Source organism: Pezoporus flaviventris, unplaced genomic scaffold, assembly GCF_033815535.1.
Source record: "Pezoporus flaviventris isolate CSIRO_AGI_PZ_B2104156 unplaced genomic scaffold, CSIRO_AGI_Pfla_v1 ptg000001l, whole genome shotgun sequence".
Classification (NCBI taxonomy): Eukaryota; Metazoa; Chordata; class Aves; order Psittaciformes; family Psittacidae; genus Pezoporus; species Pezoporus flaviventris.
Genome location: NW_026892549.1, coordinates 8,774,791 through 8,796,552, shown reverse-complemented (window position 1 = coordinate 8,796,552; position 21,762 = coordinate 8,774,791). Strand labels below are relative to the sequence as shown.

The following is a 21,762-nucleotide window of genomic DNA, read 5'->3' as shown; positions in this document are numbered from 1 at the left end:
TTCCATTGTCTGCTGTGAACTCACTGCTGTGTTATGTTTGTTGGCCTTTCTTTGCCTGTACTCATCGTTAATATGCTTTCCATACTTAATTCCCTTAATTTTCATAGAACTTAAAAGCAATTAGTAAAACATGTAAAAGTTGGATATGTTTAAGTATATATAGCCTGATTCCGTGGCATAGATTTCATATATATAATATATATAGCTTTGCACATCAACACATATAATACATATACAATTTATAGCTTCCAATTTAATGACAATGCTAGTAATTCAAAAGGCTGTCACTTTAAAACTAATGTACACAAATATACATGAACATAATGATAAATTATATTTCATAATAGGTTAATACTTTCCTAGATTGTAATCATATAAAAAATTTCCTACTGCAAATCATTACTTTAAGAAATAGGGCATTAAGTTTGATTCTCTTTGAAGGCACTTACGAGATGGGTCTGTGAATGTTAGATGACACTTTCTTGAAAGGATAGCACATCATGAGGAATTTAATCTTTCTCATTCTTTAATACAAAACTATTTTACTAAACATGTAAAGGTACTGTTGTGCTTATTTTGGTCAGTATTTCGTTCTTACACTTAGCATGGTAAGACCTGCATGCTGTTTATCACCTGAACATGGTTTTGGAATTTTTTTAGGACCTTTCATGTTTTTCATGTTTTCAGATTTTTATCTGAGGTCCTCAACTTGAATTAGAAATGTTAAATCATGTAACATCAGGTTAGTGATTGTGCTCTGTTAATCATTTATCAGGTTTTTGGGTTGGTGTCTGACTTCTCATGTGTTGACAACACCAATGTTACCTGCAGTATGTGGCAGAAGCAAAGAATCATTTTAGGCAAAATTAACTTCTATGATTCTTAAAAGTGAGGCACCTAATAGTGTCAGAATGCCTCAGTGACTTTTAATTTCAAAGAAAGAGAATTAGACATGCAGGTTCATCACACTGTGAATGGAGTTAAGAGCAATTCACAGCAATATATGCCAACCCAAGGTACCTAAGGGAAAGCAGTACCTAGAATCAGACTAAAGACTTGTCCTGGGTTCAGCAGTAGCAGTCATTTTTCTCCTTCTTGGTAGCTGGTGCAGTGCTGTGTTTTGACTTTCAGCTCGGGAACAGAGCTGATAGCGATGTTTTGGTTTGGCCAAGGACTTTGTGAGCCTCATGCTCTGCCAGGGAGGAGGGGAAGCCAGGAGGAAGCAGAGACAGGACACCTGACCCAAACGGACCAAAGAGGTATTCCATACCACAGCACGTCATGCCCAGGATGTAACTGGGAGTTAGCCGGAAGGGCTGGGAGACTGCAGGGTTGGAGGAGGTATCGGTCGGAGCTTGGTCGGGCTTGGGGGGCGAGTTATCGGTCAGCGGGTGGTGAGGTGTTGTATTCTCTTCCCTTGTTATTTCCTTTATCATTATTATCATTGGTGGTAGCAGTAGTGATTTGTGTTATACCTTAGTTACTAAACTGTTCTTATCTCAACCCGTGGAAGTTGCATTCTTTTGATTCTCCTCTCCATCCCTCCGAGAGCAGGGGGAGGGCAAGAAAGGGGGGGAAGTGAGCGAACGAATTACCTGACTGGGCTGGGCCAGCCCTGTTGGCAGATCCTCTGGTGTTCACAGACTTCACAATCCTGAGCTGTGAAGTTAACACAACTGCTGCAGATGAGGGTGTGATTCATTTCATAGTAAATATAAACAGTAAAATAGTTTAAAGGAATTGTGCTTTAAAGTGCTACTTTCTCAGTGTTGATGGCAGAGGCAGCACCACCTAACAAGGTCAATGGTGGGCAGGTGCTGTGAGCATCTAATGGGGCTCATCCCAACATTAGGAGTGCTGGAAAGAGGGAGGATGCTGGTGCCATCCGGGGGCCTCAAGGTAAGTGGGATCAAGTCCAAGGATGTTTAAAGCTTAATGTTTATGATGCTGGTTTTAAGCTGCTGACCCCTTTCCTGAGGATATATCAGAAAAATAATGTGAAATTTTAGTTTGGAAAGTGGGAGACTGGAATTGAACCAGTTTGTGATTCCACAACACCAGAGGCAGCTGTTCAGTTTGTGTGTGACCTTACTGAGGGAAAAGCATGTGGAGGGTGAGCCCTATGGAAGTTGTGCAGAAAGTTGAGAAGGAAACAGAGGTGATAGTGGAAGGACACCCTCAAGGCTGTGGCAGCAGGTTGGCGGAAGGCAGAGACACACAAGTCGCAAGAAGGTGGGATCTCAAGTGTGACCGGCTGTTAAAAGGCACCTGTCAACTCAAGAAAGATTGGAATGGAGTATTGTATTCTAGCTTCAGCTAAAACACCCTGCTACTAGGGATATTTGCTGTTAGATTAGATTACATTGCTAGATCTGGCCAGTCACACTAAAATTGTAACAGAAAGTCAGAGCCTTAAAAAGAAACCAGGAGACAGAGATATCCTACTTCTGTTGAGCAGTGCCAGAGGTGGGGTTTGCAGTGTTATCTCAGCATGACTCCCTAGAAGCAAGATAGTATAGTGTCCAAAAACATCATGCTGGGGAAGAAACCGATGATTTTTCCATATTAAATAGGCATTCTACACCCAGTTTTATTTGCTTTACGTGTGTGTGTATATGTTATATACATATTTTTAGAAGGGCTAGGCAATAGGGGGAAGAAACCTAGAAAGATATAAACATTTGATTAGTTATGATTTGGTCCCTTGATTTGTGTAGTAACATAGAAACAGTAACAAAAAAAAAAAAAAAAAGAAGCCAAACCCATGAGTTTGTTGAAAAAGTGAAGACAATAATTTTACAATTTTTTCCCTTTTAAAAAAAAATGTTTTGGGAGCATACAAAGATAATATTTCAGTAATATTTGTCCACATTTAGCTTCCTATGCAATGATAGTTTAGCTCCGTGGGTGTCAATGACAGTACATAGGTGTTAAATTCTTAGCCTTTTCAAAATTGTAAGTTGTTTTAAACTTACTGTGTAATGTTTTAACTGATGTTACTTATAAAGGTGAATATTCTGATAATAAGCGTGCTAATTTTTGTAAAACTTGAGCTACCTTCCTAAGTAAGAGATGTTGAGTATAGTAATCCACTGATGATTTCTAAGAATTTTTACGTTAACACGGTTACGGAGAAATCACAATTAAAGCTATCTGTGTATCAAAAGCGTGCAAGCTCCTGTGATTTACAGTAGTGAACATCAGAGGTGCTTAGTGGGTTGCTAAGCACAGAAAAATTAATGGTATTATATTAAAGGACAACATTGTATTATATTAAAGGACAACATTTAGGTTTCTATTTTCCTGTAGCTTGAGAAAGTTATGACATAACGGTGCTTAATATAACATTTGCTTTAATGTTTGTATCCTTAAAAACATGAACATGGCCCATCTTCAAAGGTGGGCCTGTTCTTTAAGGTAGTAATCCTATTCCTCCTGCTGCTGCTGACTCTTGGGCAAGTGCTGTGCCTGACCCCTGTCCGTCATCCTAATTCTCTGTACTAACTGTGCTTTGCCCAAGGGGAGGTCCCTGGCTGTCAATGTGTCCTGTGGCTGTTCTTCAGAGAGCCCTGGTTTTCATCTGTAGGTGTGGTATATAAAGATTTGTCTCACCCTGTGGCTAAGTGAGATGCACACATTTTCTGTGTGGATGAGACCTGCTGAAGGGTTTTCATGGGGGAAGGAGAAAGTGCAGACAGATGCCTGTGCCCATCAGTCACACCAAATGCCCCATTCGTGCTCCTGGGTAAGTGGGGAAGGTACTGGAGTTTTGCTCTGAGATCTCCGGTGCCATGTGATTCAATACACCAAATTCCATTAAGCTTAAGGAAAGCTGATCTCCAAAAGCATTAGATGTCAGTGGTAAGGGCTGAGTGCACCTCTGGGGACCCCATTTCCTCGGTACTTGCTGTTGTGGGAAATGTTCAGTCAGTGATCTGGCAGCTTGGTGTGCCTGGTGCTAGATCACTATTCAGTGCAACAGCTGAGGCACAAAGAAACCTTATTTAAATCATATCTGTTTATTAGCCTTTTTTATGTATTTAAAGTTGTGGTTTCAGCAATATAAAGGCGAGTGTCTCTTTTTTGGCTTAGTTTTCCCAGGATGTTATCGAAGAATATCAGGTTTACATATTGAAATAAACTTTTCAATCAGTTGCTTAGGCAGGAGAGTTTCTCACTTCCCAGTTAAGCAATTTATCTGAAAGAAATACTTTCCCCCACCCTTTCCTTTACAGGATTAAACGCTTACTCAGCTTGAAAGCTGCATCAGTCTGCCTGTGTGGGATTAATGCCTCAAACATATTTGCTGTAGAGATGACCTGCAGACATGAGCATCATGTTAAAAAATAGCTTTTATAATTCATTGTGCGTGATAACTGAGAGCCAAAATCTGTCTGTTTCCCCCCTCCCTCATGGCACATCCATTCCCTCACCCAGCCCCTCCATCTCCTTGGGTTTGGGTGGTTGCTGGCATTACTTTCTGGCTGTCGTGCGTTTGGCTTTGCCGTGTCCCCATCTCTGCATGCATTGTGGGAGCATCAGCACACGCAGTTCCCCCCACATTTGACTCGATGGGCTGTTCATGAGCACACACAACCTGGTGTCCACACACACAACCTGGTGTCCTAAAACCTGAACTGAGCCTGGTCCTCTGAACAGCAGAGAAGACTTTGGGCTTAGTTCAGCTTTTTGGGGTAAATCTAGGGAAGGGAGGAGACTTCTTATTTTTCGCTTTAAACTGTTGGTATAAATAAGTCTGGACATGTTCCGAGATTACCGTCACAGCTCCTGAGTGCTGAAAGGAATCATTCCTACAATGCTTTTGACGTTTCCCATCACTCACGTTTTTTCCTGTACAAGCAAATCCAGTGTGTGTGGCACTGAGCAGCGTGACAGTCTATTTACTCAGTTTCTGTCCTAACCTTGCTCCTCCTTGATGTTGGAAGGAAACTGCTGTGCTCCTGCATTGGCCTCTTCTGGGATGTATTAGTTTCTGCTGCTTGTAAAGATACTCTCTCCCCCTCTCCTGCTAATCCAAATCTGTAAAAGTATGTAGGAGGGCTGGAATGATTGACTAAAGGTGCTATGACTTATACACATACCAGTAATTACTTGCATGACCTTTTTTTGGTTTTGTTTTTTTTTTTGTATAGCACTTACTATGTAATGAATGGAGCTAAAAAAACTGGAAAGCTGGGGGGGGGGGGCACAAGGTCTGTTACCTCTGGGGGTAATGATGTTCACCTGGGGAGAGATCCTGCATCCTCTGATTTATGTTGAGTATTTCCAACTACTTCTCTTTTGGAGGTGGGAGGAGACTCTCCTGATTTACCATGCTGACCCAGCTCCCCTGAAGTTTACAGTAACCCTAGCACTGCGGTGAAGGGAGCTGAGGCCTCTCACTTTCTTTTCCTTTGTGCTACAAAGAAGGGGTTGGTGACTTTGTGAATATTTTTATGTTGTTTGCACAGGAGAAGTATTTTCCACTAATTTTTCACATAATATCTGAATTCTGGAAGTCAATACAACCAAGGATTTGTCTATTTAAAGACCAAATATATGCCACCCATGACTCTCTCCCTGTGATAATTTTTGAGCTGTGAACTCCCCACAGTGCCTTAAGTAAAATCTCTCCATGAGTATGTATTTTTTTTTGTATCGATTTAGTCTGGAGTTTGAAAAAATCACAGTTTTATAATTCAACAGCTGTAATATGTTTGCTGGGAACATTAACGTCTCTGAAACTTGATTATTCAAATATTTGCAGAGGGCAAACAAAAGCTCATAAAAAACAAATCCACAAAATAATTAAGGAAAGATTAGTGATTTTCTGGTTTATGGTTGTTTATTTATTTTTTTTTTTAAATAGTGTTTGTTCCACTCTAAGCATTTCCCAGACTTTCTGGTTGCTTCTTCCCCTTCAGGTATTTAGAAGTCTCTGGTGACACTAGTTGCATCTCAAGTGAGGTCACATGAGGTCGCTAGAGAAACCCATCAAACATCTGATGCCATTTAGAATCACAGAGTCATAGAGTGGTTTGGGTTGGAAAGGACCTTAAGATCACCTAGTTTCACCCCCGTTGCCATGGGCAGGGACACCTCACACTAAACCATGTCACCCAAGGCTCTGTCCAACCTGGTATTGAACACTGCCAGGGATGGAGCATTCACCACTTCTTTGGGCAACCTGTTCCAGTGCCTCACCACCCTCACAGTAAAGAACTTCTTCCTTATATATGACTTGAACTTCCCCTGTTTACATTTGAACCCATTACCCCTTGTCCTATCACTACAGTCCCTAATGAAGAGCATCCTCTCCAGCATCCTTGTAGGTCCCCTTCAGATATTAAAAGGCTGCTATGGGGCTCCATACAGCCTTCTCTTCTCCAGGCTGAACAGCCCCAACTTTCTCAGCCTGTCTTCATATGGGAGGTGCTCCAGCCTTGTGGCCCTCCTCTCGACCTGCTTCAGCAGTTTCAACCCGGCCTTGTGTTCCCTGAACAGCTCTGTAATTTTTCTACTGGATTAGAGCTGCATAAAATAAGTGTATTTATAGTCTCAGGCAGTATTCAGAATGAGTGTTATGCATAAAATTGCTTGCTGAAGTAACTCTCATGATGCTGCATGAGAGCTGGGCCAATAGAGAATTTGGGTCACCATACCTAAGAAGATTTCTGTAATTAAAACAGCTTTTATAGAGCATATTTGCATTTTTACATGGAATAGTTGAAAAGGCTTTTAAGTTTCAACAAATCTATCTTCTTTCCTCCTGAAACATGTGTTTATAGCTCCAGATTGGAATCATTTAGCACCAAATTTTGATGAAGAAAAAAAAATCATCTTTGCATGATCTTAAAAAACTTGTTTCTCAGCTTGAGAAAGTTTTACAGACTTTTTTTCTGCATGTGTCACCCTCTGAGTACATTCTGTACAAAGCCCTACAAAATAAAACTGACATGGGTTACACGCCATGGAAATAGAATGAGTTTGAATGAAACAAAACCTGCATTTGAGACTCAAGATTTTTATGTTTGATTTTAAAGTGTGATCTGAAAAGTACTGGGTACTCTAATTTGATGTCTGCTGCACACATTGCAGAAAAAATGCATTCCAAGATCTTGGAAAGATACCTGCAACTGATGCAGCGGTTTTGGAAAGAATTTTGTTTTTATGGTACAGTATATTTACAAACACAATTCTTAAGCTGCCTTAAGATGCTCAGATCAATTATTATTTCAAGAGCAACGCAGTGCTCATTATTCTTCTGTATTGTTACTGTGGAGAAAACAGACAGTATGTATCTGAAACCTCAGAGACAAGTCTTTAATAGTTTCTAGATATAAAGTGAAGGAATGAAATGACTAACATTACAGTTTACCACAAATTTTGGCTTCAGTTTAATAAAATTTGGCTTCTAATGATGAGCTGTGTGATCATGCACACTTACACAATTAGCTTTTGTATTTTAACTTTTAAAATTAAAATGTTGGATACCTACAGGTATAGAATATATCAAGTAGTATGTGATAGTGTAAGAGTTCTCCAGAATAATACTGAGAATGTTTGGCAAAGTCTCATAATGTTAAAGTTTAAATTATTGAATAGCTACAATTCTACTACAGAAAGTGCAATGTAGATTAATAGACATAAAAGGAAACATGTTCCAGATGAAGTAGCTGAGTAAATATATCATCTAAATGGTTGATGAAGTAGCTAAATTACTGTAAACAAACAATAAAATATCTTAGAGGAAATGTCTTGGAGAAGTAGCATATTGGAAGAGTGAAAAGATAAACGCAAATTGCAAATGTAAAAAGGGAAAAGGCTGGATGCCAGTTTTTCAATGTACTACGTAGATTCTCTTGGTTATCTGTCTAATAAAGTTGTCTATCTTGAACAGTAATGACTACTTCCTCTGACATGGAGTAATCCATAGCAGATGATGGCTGTATAAGATGGATACAATATATTTCTGCCATTAAAAGCTTATAATGGAAATATTTTTGGGCATTGTAATATGAAAATGTTCAGTAAAAGGAGAATGCTGAGATCGTATACATCAGTAATCAATTATGAGCCATCATAATGCATAACGGAGTAAGAAATCAGAGTCACTAGATATTTGTTTTATTAGTGAGCCCAGTCCTGCAGAGTAGCAATTCACTGTATACAATGATTATACCAATACAATACTGATACCAATTCAATGTATAAAACGCAATCCTTTATTTATTTATTTAATCATTATCTTTGATTCATTTTCCAAGAAAATATCCAGGCTGGAGCTGATAATCCTTTACCTCTAAGGCTGAAGATGTCATATATATGGTTTTATGCCAAAACTGTTTATGGAAGCGTCAAAGTTCTTGTCTCCCAAACAGTGGCTAACTGCCATCAGCAACAGAGTCAGCTGCGAGTTTCAAGTTGTGGGTAAGGTAGAGTTGTATTGTAAAATAGTCTTACTTCACAGAGTACACCTGAAGTACTGTGGCCAGCTCTGCAGCTCCCAGCACAGGAAAGATGTGGGCCTCTTGGAGCAAGTCCAGGGAAGGCCGATAATTAGAGGGCTGGGGCACCTCTCCTATAAAGACAGGCTGAGAGAGTTGGGCTTGTTCAGCCTGGAGAAGAGAAGGCTCTGGGGAGACCTTAGAGCAGCTTCAAGTACCTAAGAAGCCTGCAAGAAATCTGGAGAGGAACTTTTTACAAGGGCATGTAGGGATAGGACAAGGGGAATAGCTTAAAACTGAAAGAGGGTAGACTTAGATTTGATACTAGGAAGAAGTTCTTTACTGTGAGGGTGGTGTGACACTGGCAGAGGTTGCCCAGAGAACCTGTGACTGCCCCATCTCTGAAGTTTTCAAGGTCATGTTGTATGGGGCTTTCAGCAATCTGCTCTAGTGGAAGGTGTACCTGCTTGTGGCAACTAGGTGACCTTTAAGGTCCCTTCCAACCCAAACCATTCTGTGATTATATGAAAAAAAAGTGAAAATTATAAAGTACTAGCAATGGCAGCAGAGTTGTCTCCTCTCAGCTGATGGGAGGTAGCCTGGAAAAAAATGGAACAATTTGTCTCTTGTGGGATCATACCTTATTTTGTGCTAACTTTTTCTGTTTTTATTGTATTTTTCATCTTGCTTCCAGAGGAGAACTGTCATGTAGATCAAAGGTAGTGGTAATAAGCTGAGCTGATGAAGCTTTCAGAAGAAAGGGGAGGAAAAGAGATAAAATACTCGTAACTGTTTTCCGTAAGGGTTTTTTCCTTGAAAATACTAGATATCTGATTCTCATTATTTTCTCAAAATGACACTTCTAAAAAGATGATAAAAAGTTTCTAAGAAAACAAAGATAGTATTAATACTGAAATTACAATGATAACTTCTAACTTCAATATTATTTTACATTATTAATTATGATTAATACAAAATCTACAAAAACTAGATAACAGACTGTTTTTATCTTTTTAATAACAGATCTAATGCCACAATCATTATTTAATCAAAGTTCTTCTTTTCAATTTTTTTTGTATGTGTTTTCCTGAATCAGGCCTGTGATATTTCAAATCTCCCATTGGTGACAATTCACATTTGAAAAATACACAAAGTAATGGTTGCATTCTTGCCACATGCCAACATGATGAACAATTAAGATCTATTAATTCCCTTTTATGATGGGTCTTGAGGCTAAAGAAACTTAAATATTTTGTGCAAGGCTGCTGAAGAACTAGTGTTAAAGATGATGAGATCTTGAGGATTTCAATCTCTTTTGTATACCCAGCTGAAATATAACAATATTTGAGAGAAAAAGTACTGACACTACAGTTAGTAAAAACCCTAAAAAAAGGACAGAATTGGAAACTCAGCAAAATGAAGGAGTCCTCCATTTCAACCCATCCTTTTCACCAAATGAGAATTTCCTGGTCAGCAGAGACTCATCAGATGTTTCATCAGGGTAGACAGCAGTTTAATCCTTAGCATAATTGCTCATTCATCCTAGTTGTCCATTGTGCATATTACCCAATAAAGAATTACTTTGTCCTCTCACACTGTGCATATCTGACTTACAGCCTTCTTGCTCACAATAAAAGTTGCCTGAATAATGTGACCCAGAGACGGAGCATTGCACAATCTTCATATTATCAGTCTCCAAAACCCAGTCTTGTTCCTTTGTAAGACAAAACGTCTAAAGTTCCATTGATTTTTTTTTTAAGAGGGCAGAGTCGCTTGATAGGTAAATTCTGCATTTTCACGTTAAAATACAATTATGTTATTTAAGTAATGCAGCTGCCTCTAAGACAAATCGTACCTAAACATGGAAGGACCAGCGGTGGGCAAAGTGTTTAAAACCACTTCAAAGTCTGAACTTGAATGGCTTCTAAATCTTCAGCTGGAATTTATTATTTGCTGTCAAATTTTCCGGTATCTTGAGCTACAGATCAGCTGTAGGCTCTCAGGCAAGGTGTAGAATAATGCTGCTAATATATTTCTCCCTGTTGCTGTTTCCCACAGTATCACCAGATACATCCATTTGCTGGTGGCACAGCACCCATGAGGGAAGAGTTGCTCCTAGCTCAGTTTCCTCCTCTTTGAATTCCTTAGCAAGAGCAGCTCTGCTTGGGCAGTGATGAAAGTGCAGTATTTGTGTATGGGAGAAGCTGGAAGAAATGCCCCTTGGGATCACATACTTTTCATTTCCTGCTGTGTCGAGAATTGCTTATAACCATTCCACTTTCAAATTACCACTTCCTTCTCGTTTCTTACTTTAATTTATTTTTGGCCTTCACTAATAATGTTTTTGGCAATCCAGACTATTTTATTTACCTAGGTACTTTTTATGCCTTGCATTTTTTAACAAACCAATATCCCATTGAATAATGTTTAGCATTGATGCCTAGTTTTCTTGAACAAAAAAAGTACTGTTTGCTTGTCTTTCAGCCAAGATTTATATTATTTGTATTCACCTTTCCTAAAGAGACAGAATGACATAAAATTTGGAGGAAGTATATTCTATAAATAAGGAATACTTGTATGAATAATTTTGTGTTGCCAAAGTAATGAACTGATGTAGTTACGATCTTCATTGTGTGTGTTAAGAACAGAGTAAGGGTTAAAAACAATTTAGCAAGACATGTAATGAAAATCTTCCCTGTCCAACCACATTTGATTGATTTGCTCGTCTTTCAGCAAGTAATGCGATAGAGCTAGAAAATCTGTCTTGCTCTGGTTCTGCTGAAGGAGTTTGAGTTATGTTTCTTAATAATGTAGCTTTATATTTAGTGGCAACTTACAAAGATTTTGTCCTTCTTTCCCTGAAGGCAAGATATGATCCAAGTTGCCTGATCAAATGAAAGCTGGTTTAGTTGAGCGTAATCAACATGCATCAAGTGATCTTACTAGACAACTTGATAGTACGACTTTCTTGAGGCTCACTCTAGGGCTTATTGGATACATCATTTCTCTGTAGAATACTGAGCATGCTGGAGGAATATACACCATGCATAATGCATGCTGTAGTAGCTTGCTGTTGAAATGTGGATGGAATCAAATAGTAAAACTGGAATAATTGTTGAAATCTGCTGCAGATGCTAAGTGTAATTGATAAATAACAAGTAACAGCCAGGATAATAACAGTTTTGTTATGCATCTGCTCAGAAGTTCATGTTTCAAAGGGAAGTTCAAGTATGTCTGGATTTTTCTTGGGTTTCACTCACAAGGCTGCAGGTGCTTTGTTTTGCCTTTTTGCTGCACAGCAGCACACAGAGCCATACTGGGAAGGGGGACGTGCTTCAGAGCAACTTTTTTACCCTCTGGTGTACTCAGTTAAGCAGGGCTGGGTAGGAACACACAGAACATTACACTGGCTCAGCTGACGTGATGACTGTCAGCTGCTGAAACAGGACTGCATCTAACTATGGGTTTCTACCCGTTGTTACTTGGTTTCAAAACAACTTGATTTGAAAACGTGTGGTTGCAGTGTCAGTTTCTGCACTGAGGGCAAGCTTAGATGGTCTCTACTGTGGCAGAAAGGCTAGAAAGTTTGAGCACATTAAATTCACACAAAATAATGGATGACTTCATGATTTAGTGTGATTATAGGCAAGTCCCACTGATTTTCTCCTTAATCTGAATAGGTGGCTCTTGGACAACTAAGACTAGTAGCCTGCCAATGATTATGTCAATTCTAATGCCAGCTTCTAAGTTTATTTAATTACTGTGAGATTCACTTTAGGTTTCTGATCTAATAACGTTTTAGTAATCAGTGACCTAACAGACATATGGTACTGCAGCAGTCATTTTGATGAAGGTTTTATTGGTTAAAAGAAGATCAGGCACTTTTGCTATAATTAAGAGGGACTGTGAAAATGGAGGACCAGCAAAGACAGGGTAAGAGAGAAGATCTTGCTTCTCTAGATTTGTGGGGGCAACCAGGTCTGTCAGCGAGTGAGACAGGCAGCTAGTGAGGTGTCTAAGGAGAAGGGTAATTCCCATGAGTGATCAAGACATTCAGCTCCGTAAAGATCAGCTGATAAGATTTACCTATCCTCTGGAGATCTCCTTGGGCTGGAAGGGGACCCAAGATAGGTCTTTTGAGAGAGTTGGAAAAGGGATTTATACCTGCAGCTAAAAGTGCAATGCTAGAAGCAGTGTTTGAATGAGTAGGGAATGATAAAGCTGGACCCATGCCATGGACTCTTGGACCCTGAGGGTGTTTCTTACACAGCTGGAAAAGGCTGTCTGGGATATTAATGGGGCAGAGTTGAAGGTGTAGCCACAAGTTCTGAGAAGGACCCACTGGTTTTACACATCAAAGCATCTGCTGCTAAACTAGAATTTTTCAGAAGCCTCTCTAAAACAGGTGTTTATGTCAAATCCCTCCATATCTGTAAGAATTAAGAAGTTGCTAGATTTAAACACAAAATCACAGAATTGTTAGGGGTGGAAAGGACCTCTGGAAATCATCTAGTTTGTTCCAGAGGAATTTCTTAGGGAATAAAAAGAAGGAGCTTTTCTCATTTTTTTTTTATTAATACTTAGGTATTTATAAATAGAAGCTTCTGTGTGGTACTTTGAAGCCAGACTGTTTCTTAGATATGTGTTAGTGTCCAAATCTGTCGCTATATCCTAAATCCTTTAATTAGGTTTGCCAGCTCATAAGCAAAATAGTTTCTACATCAGATGTTTCTTTGAGACACACAAGATGTTTCCTTGATGCCTTGGGTTATTTAAATTTTCTGCAGTGCTAATTCTAGACAGTCTTACAGAAGCCTAAATTAGCTTGAAAAACAGAGGTCATATCAAAGCTGGTATAGAGCTGTGGCTTATGTTTTTGGCTTTTTGTTGTTTCTGAATAAAATATCTTCAGAAATGAAAACTCCTCCTTCAGCTCAAGAGGTCATACAGCAGAAATTGCTATGAGACTTCTCTCTAATGTGGCAATAGACCCTTCCTTCCTTCCTTCCTTCCTTCCTTCCTTCCTTCCTTCCTTCCTTCCTTCCTTCCTTCCTTCCTTCCTTCCTTCCTTCCTTCCTTCCTTCCTTCCTTCCTTCCTTCCTTCCTTCCTTCCTTCCTTCCTTCCTTCCTTCCTTCCTTCCTTCCTTCCTTCCTTCCTTCCTTCCTTCCTTCCTTCCTTCCTTCCTTCCTTCCTTCCTTCCTTCCTTCCTTCCTTCCTTCCTTCCTTCCTTCCTTCCTTCCTTCCTTCCTTCCTTCCTTCCTTCCTTCCTTCCTTCCTTCCTTCCTTCCTTCCTTCCTTCCTTCCTTCCTTCCTTCCTTCCTTCCCTTCCTTCCTTCCTTCCTTCCTTCCTTCCTTCCTTCCTTCCTTCCTTCCTTCCTTCCTTCCTTCCTTCCTTCCTTCCTTCCTTCCTTCCTTCCTTCCTTCCTTCCTTCCTTCTCCTTCCTTCCTTCCTTCCTTCCTTCCTTCCTTCCTTCCTTCCTTCCTTCCTTCCTTCCTTCCTTCCTTCCTTCCTTCCTTCCTTCCTTCCTTCCTTCCTTCCTTCCTTCCTTCCTTCCTTCCTTCCTTCCTTCCTTCCTTCCTTCCTTCCTTCCTTCCTTCCTTCCTTCCTTCCTTCCTTCCTTCCTTCCTTCCTTCCTTCCTTCCTTCCTTCCTTCCTTCCTTCCTTCCTTCCTTCCTTCCTTCCTTCCTTCCTTCCTTCCTTCCTTCCTTCCTTCCTTCCTTCCTTCCTTCCTTCCTTCCTTCCTTCCTCCCTCCCTCCCTCCCTCCCTCCCTCCCTCCCTCCCTCCCTCCCTCCCTCCCTCCCTCCCTCCCTCCCTCCCTCCCTCCCTCCCTCCCTCCCTCCCTCCCTCCCTCCCTCCCTCCCTCCCTCCCTCCCTCCCTCCCTCCCTCCCTCCCTCCCTCCCTCCCTCCCTCCCTCCCTCCCTCCCTCCCTCCCTCCCTCCTCCCTCCCTCCCTCCCTCCCTCCCTCCCTCCCTCCCTCCCTTCCTTCTCCCTCCCTTCCTCTCCCCTCCCCTCCCCTTCCCTCTTTCTCTCTTTTCTCCTTCCTTTTAATATTTTACCAGATGTTACAATATAAAATTCCCTATAAATTCACAACGTAAAAATATACTTAATTGATTCAACTCTGTACATTTTCCAGAAGGAACTGTAGCATTTTATAGCAAGACCATCTTTGTGGATGAAAAGCTTTTCAGATTCATGGTTGTTGCCTGTGGTATGAAAAAGCATAGCTAACACAATGGAACAGTCAGAGTCAGCATCTGGCTTCCTTCTGACAGGGCATATGCCAAAAAAATATAAAAATTTAAAAAGTTACGCAAGCTTTTACACTGCATGTGAGCAAGTATTATTCCACTGCCTTCGACCATGCACGTTGTTCCAAGCAGCAACTCTTGAAAGAAAAAATGCTGGCTTGGCTCATCTGAGGCTCATGATGGTCCAAAGAATAAGAAGTATTTCTGAACTCATCTACATTTAAAGATATTTAGGGGAGAGCGAGGGCAGTTGAGGGGGGGAGGAGTTTAAGATAGATTTTAATGAAAAATATTGTCAGAGTATTTATATGTTTTGCATTTAATCTTACCTTTAGAACTGCAAATTTTCTTTTTCTCTACAACACAAATGGATCTTTAAGTAGAAGTACTCGTACTTTGTATAACCATATACCCTCATAATTTGCAAGCTCTGCATTGAACTGAGGTCAAATTTCACATACTAATAATCATATTGAAGTTGTACAGTAAAGCTGATGATCAGTAACAGCTAGTTTTGGTAACCAAGTGAAGACTTAAGAAAATTTTATTATTTCAGAATAGTTTCAGGTCACATTTAAGAACAGTGCAACCAATGCTTGGGAAAAAAGCGCCAACAGATGAAGAATTATTTGGTGAAGAATTCCTTAGTATAGAGTCTTATACATAGGACTTAAATGCAACAGAATTTGTCTTGAGTCTAGAACACTTTACGTGACTCCACTGAAAGGTCTGATACTGCCTTCTATTCTAGTCTTTAAATTGATACAAGCTCAGGGAAGACAGATGAGCATTTACTTTATAAGTGATTCCTCATGTGCTTCTCACTGCTATGTTCCAGAATAATGTGACTCCCAAAACTTAGACTTATCTGTTGACCTGGAAGAAGGATAAAGTATGATGAAAATATAGGTATGTGGAGAAAATCACATGGGAGAAAACCAGCATTTGTTTTGAGCATGGATTATTCTGGTAAGAGTTTAAGGTAAGGGTAGTCTGTAAACTTTACATTTTTGACGGCTTAGAGATTAAAATGCTGTAAAAATTAAACTTTTTGCTTTATGAGGAATAAGAAATCTCAAAGCTGTTTTTGTAAGTCAGACTTAGTAGTCTTCCTTCCAATTAAAAGCAATGGGGGATATTGAGACATTTTAAGAGTAAACAAATAAATATCCATTCTCTTTCCATCCCTCTAATTTGTTACAGTTTGTAGGATTAAGCAGGTGAGTAGCAGAAGGCTTGCAGGCCTTTCCAGAAGAGAAGTGCTGCAGGCAAAAACCTCTTTGGAGCTTTGAAAATGCCAAGTACCTTTTAAAAAAAGACAGTCTTATTAAAGTTTCTTTTACTGGAAATGGTGATAAAACACCTAACGTGCAGTATGAGAAGCATCTAGTTTTGACATTAAAGATGCAAAACAAATTCAAAATACCATAAAATTGTAGTGCTTTACAAAGTGTTAGAATACTGATGTTTCCCTTCCTCTGTCTGGGACTGTCAAAAGTTTCTGAATCTGACTTCTAAAACTCTTGTGATTGCCTCACAGTGTTCTCAAATACAGTCATCTCATGGGGGCCTCTCTGAGGATTTTTCTTGGAGAGAAAAATGTTTTCTTTAGATTCAATCCCATTGATGCCCTGAAGATAGTTTTGGCTAGTTTCTTGTTGGAAACGGGAGACTTAAAAAGCTAGAAACAACACTTAGAATTCCCCTTCTAGAAGTGACCGAATTTCTCACCTCCACTGAGGGATTAACATCAGTATTGGATGAACTTGGTCTAATTTTTCCCTTCATCTGGCTACTAAAGATGGCACAACTACTTTTATGACGAGTAGTGGCTGGTGTGCCTGCTCCAGCTGCATCAACTTCAGCCAGCCCACCATGTCACTCTGCAACCCCATGCTGCCATGTGTTGTCTTGGTCAGTTTGGTGTAAGTTGAAGATTCTTGGTCTAATTTTTGGTGTACAGTAAATTAATTAGTTAATTTGGGAAGTAAAAGAAGTCTAAGAGAAATTGAAAAAAATGAGCACCTGTGCATTGATCTGGATTTCGATTTTCTGTGCTAAGAAATTAATGTAGATTAGTTTTGGAAAAGGAGGAACCCTCTCTCTTGCCGAGTACTGTATCGGTATATGCAGTGAAATGCAGATGGTGCAATATTGCATCACCAGTAGCAAAAATTATCAACAGCAACAGAGTCTATGTAGAAGCACCTAATACAGCCATGGCTGTAATGGGCATGGGTTTGGGCAGTCCTATGTTAACTCTGATAGCTGACAGGGAGGCAAAATTGAAGGCACATTTCTTAAGCTGATTAAGAATGATGTATGCATAATCTTTAATAAGATATTAATTAGAAAGATGCCTGCATTTACAGCCTCAACAGATACTGCAAAACTGTGCTCAGTAATATCTGCTTTTGCATGAGTAGCACAGACAGGCTGAGCCAGCAGCACAGGGAAACTGTGAGCGCACAAATCCCCACAGCATTTGAATATATGTAAATAATGCATTAGCTTTCCACAAGAAGTTCGTAGAGGAATTAGCATCTAGGTCACCAAACTGCATTTTTTTGTCCCAGGCTGATCTGCTCATGGAGAAGAGACGTAGCTTGCACCATTGTCATCCTTATGCTGCTCTGTGGAAGGCTGTCATTAGTGATTATGTTTCATGTCTTTAATTACTGAGATACTTTAATTCAATCTGATACAAAATGAACTTAAGGCTCTAGATTCTTATTTGTGCCTTTTTTTTTTTTTTAAATGGGGTTTCATAACAGAGCCTCAAATTTAGTTCATTGTGAACATTCTAGAATTTGCCAACTGTCAGTGAGTTTGAGACCAGTTTTCACCATGACAATTTATGACTTTCTGGAGAACCACATGAAAATTTGAGGTTTTGGAGGAGTTCCCTCCTATTTTTTCAGGTTACTGTTATTTTTTAGCCCAAATCAGTAACTGCTTCTGTCCTCAAGAGCCTTCCAAAATAGACAGTTGAATTTAGATGCTAAACTGCAAGGAAATTGTACATATATAGAGGAAAGTGATTTATGAAGATTATATTGAGGAGCAATGGTGAGGCCAAAAATACTAGTGAGCTACAGTACATTACTTTTTTTCCTTCTCTGTCTCATCCAGTCCAAACAAAGCCTTCACTGAGCCTGGCTGTGTCTTGACGCAGATGGGTTTAAGGAACACTGATGTTTATTATATATCAATACGTATGTAATATAACAGCATTATACTGACAGCTGTCTTAATTTAAATATGACTTGCTGGTTAGCGTGTCTTATTGTAGAAACACATGTACATGCCATTCAAGTTAGATACAGCTCTCCATAGTAATGTGCACATGAAGAAAGAAAGGTGTTCCCTGTTCCTGGAGAGCTGGCCATCAGAGATGGGGGTTGGGACTGAGCTGCCTGGCTATGGGTATTCAGTACCAGTTAAGATAGCCCTGGGTAGCTGAAATAGCTCTTTGGTTGGCACGTATGACATGGTTTCTACAGGAGACCAAAGTCCTTCAGGGCATCAGCTGGAGGCCAGCTGTGAAACCCTAAAGCATATAAAATGACCCTAAAGACATGTTTGAACACCAGGTTTACTTCAGCAATGGCCTATGTATATACTCACAGGGAGGTGTTTGCAAGAAAACAGACATCATCTAAGTACAGAAGTAGCTTAAATATTGTCCATTAGTAGGTTGCTACTCCAGGGTAAAATTTTAAAGAACAATGTGTCTTTACAACAGAGCTGTGTAAATGTTCATGGGGAGCTGTCTATTGAGGGAGCCAGTACTAATTTATGTGCAGAGTCGTAATGCATAAATGCAAAAAGATTTTCCTAAATGCAGTTGAATGGCATTATCATGTAGGCAACTAATGCAAAATAACAATCTGATTATCTTCCTTTTGTCTCGCAGCATTCAGTATTGATCTAACACAAAAGTAGGCGCCAGATAAAGAACAGCACTCAGTTAAGTGGCTAGTATAACTCATCCTCTTAGTTAAGCATTTCAAGAAAGAAGAAAGTGCGTATTTGGAGTCAAAGCTGCAGTTGTCTGGAAATTGCTTAAAGAAATGCCTTTGGTGCAACCCTGAGAATAATGTAGTTACTTAAAATATGGATGCTTTGCCTTGAAATGCAAAGAACATATCGCATAGCATAAAAGTAATTTTACAACAGCATAATATTCTTATGTTGCTGTAGTCAGCCATGATAGATATTATGCTCTGCACCCCTATTGCACCTGCCAGGCAAAATGGAGAAACAGTGATGGAGGGTTTGCTGAAAAATGTCAAGAAATCTGCTTTTCTTTTTTTTTTTCCAAAGCTTTTTTTTTTTTCAAAGAAGTTTGTCAAGCGATTTGCTGAAAAATGTCAAGAAATGGATATATAAATTAATGAGGGTATTTCTGTCTGTGTCCTTCAAGGGTCTTGCTTCAGGAGGAAAATCTTGTCTTTCACAGGTACTTCGGAAGAACGAGAAATCAAAACTATGCTTGGAGTGAGAGGGTACCTTCAGCCAACTGATGCAATATATTAGGAAAAAAAAGCTTTTCCTTGAACTTTTGCCATCCCTTTGGAGCTTGTGGGAAGAAGCATTCAGTTGCCACCCAGGGACGGGAAGACCAGCCAGACCAGTGCTTTTTCTCAGCAAACAAGTTTTGAAGAGGAAACACCTATAACTTCATTTCACAGAGGCTGAAATCCTATTTTGTGGATGATGTGCCATGTTGGGTGTGCCATGTTCAGTGTGCTTCATGAAATGAGGACCATTCCCTGTGGTGTGGAGCAGCAGGGCTACATCTCTACCAAGCCCTGGGTTGCTCCTCAAACTGGTCTGTCTCTTTAGGCTTTCAGTTTGCCCTAGTTATGTTATTTTTGTACCTCTGAGGGCTCTCAGTGGCCAACATTGAAGCCTGAAGCAACACATAAGCACGTAACACATATGGGAAATAATTGTGTACCACTGGTGACTACTGTTTCACGATAACTAACCAGTATTATCAATATACAAGATTTCTAACCTCTGCATTTATACGTCAGTAGGTAATAGTACAGCATTTTCTGCAACTATAGCCTAAGAGGACTGGCTGGTACTGCATCTTTTTGTTCCTGTCAGTGGCAACAGAAAGTAGGAGAGCATGATCTGTGAGTCTTTTGAGGAGAGATGAAGTGGTAGAAGAGGCACCAAACCTCATGTGTAGATAAGGTATTTCTGCAAGGGTCATCTGACAGACCAGCACTACAACATACTGTAAAGCATTCCTGCCTGTAAGTTAGCTACTGGTCTCAGCTACTTCTGCTGAAAGCAAAAATTTCAGGTTACCATTTGCAAATGCTTAACAAGTTTTTCTGTAGGAATCAACATTTTCATTGCTTTCATCCTGCAATGGAGAAACAATATGGTACAATGTAGTTTTATATTTTGAATCTTTTATGTGTTCTGGTGTTATGCCAGAATCTGCTGGGAAAGGAAATACAAATCTCTATGCTCCAACATATAGTCAAATAGGATTCTGGAATACATAAGCTGTAAATCTAGGTGGAACTGGAAGTTCATTAGCTCAGTTAAAGGTTGTTTTCAAGAAACATTTAATAGACTCTAACCACTAATCTTATCACTGGTTTGCACTTGCTACGTCTATCAGTGAAATTTAGGAAGGTTGAATGAATATGTCTTGGGTTGACAAAAGCAGCACTGCACTGAAGGAAAGATGCAGTTTATAAATAAGTGCTGCTTACAAGGCAGAGGAGAAGATAACCTTAGTGTAGTAAACTCAAATCACTTGAAAACTTTTGAGGAAAGATGTCTGGTTTCTACAGCAGGTTGGCCAGTTTCCCTGTGTTACAAGGCATTTTCCATGCAGCCATATCTGTTCCTTGCTGGGACAGATCGGCATTACCCGTGCTGTGAGGCTGATTTGCTGCCTTTCTGATCTGTGGCAACTATTTATATTTTCTGAGAAGGGATGAGTAAAACTACGCAACCTAAGTTTTGTGCAACCTTAATTATTTTATCTGCTTTCACCTTTTCAAAACCATGTATTCACATTATTAAGATTTTTTCTTAGGTAGTGTTGTATATTTTATGCTTAGAGGCTCATCCAGTCCCAACTCCTATATATAGAAGGCTTTGAAATGTGTTTAATTACTTTTGTGTTTATCTAGTAAGTTAGGTCAGGCTGAAGCACAAATGTTCTTGGGAGTGTAAATGCTTGGTTTGCTGTGTACCCACAGTGATGCAGGGACCCCCACGTGTCTGCCCCTCTGACACCCTTATCAGTCAACTGAAATTTTTGTCTGCTTTAGCCCATGGGCTTCACCTGTCCAACTTCCGTCCACTCTTCTTGTTTTGGGTGGGAATAAGTGCGTGTGGTGAAAAACAAAGGCAAAAGAGTATATTGGAGCAGGCGTTTCTTAACTGAGAGATAAAAATAGTACCTGGACTTTATGTCATCAAAAATTAAACTGTTCAACATCACTGGACCAGGAAGTTTAATTTTATCTCCATTGTACAGTAATCATTGCCCTCCAAGACATGTTAATACACCATGGAAGCTTTAATTTTGATGCCACAAGCCAGGCTCCTCCCCTAAGGGCTGAGTTCCTAGACTGTAAAGAAAAAGAGGTTTAAACTACTTTTTTTTTTTTTTTTTTAGGACTGCTATCCTGTGAAACTTTAAGGGATTATAAACCATATCCATAGCTACTGAAATCTTTAGTCAGGGTATTTGTTACAGAAAATGTCAGAAAAACATCACATAATATGCTAACTGTGGCCTTCTCTTACTGCGTGATCCTGAGTGTACATGCAAGTGTTAAAATATGAGTATTTTAAAAGAGAAATTGGCAGCAGAACATCTAGCATTTTCAGGAGAAAAATGTATATTTCTTTTGATGTGGATCATGTGTTAGCAAGGAAGCATAATCAGAAAGTATCATATACAATCAGTATATATATTGTTCTATAAATAATTTTCATCAGATATGGCTAATTTAACACATGTTGTTGGCATTACCTGTTGCTGGTGTGGGATATGCTTGCAGCTGTAATTTCAGGT

The 21,762-nt window shown here is 39.6% G+C and overlaps 1 protein-coding gene and 1 long non-coding RNA gene across 2 annotated transcripts in view; one reads left to right on the top strand and one right to left on the bottom strand.

Moving 5' to 3' along the window:
- The window catches only part of LOC133283121 (uncharacterized), a 172,703-nt gene extending 171,582 nt beyond the window's left edge, over window positions 1-1,121 (bottom strand). Inside the window, exon 1 of the long non-coding RNA XR_009747758.1 lies at window positions 1,057-1,121. This is a non-coding gene — a long non-coding RNA (uncharacterized LOC133283121). The remainder of the gene's footprint in view (window positions 1-1,056) is intronic.
- DPP10 (dipeptidyl peptidase like 10) overlaps window positions 1-21,762 on the top strand; it is a 563,373-nt gene that overhangs the window by 5,505 nt on the left and 536,106 nt on the right. The gene's annotated exons all lie outside the window — the stretch shown is intronic.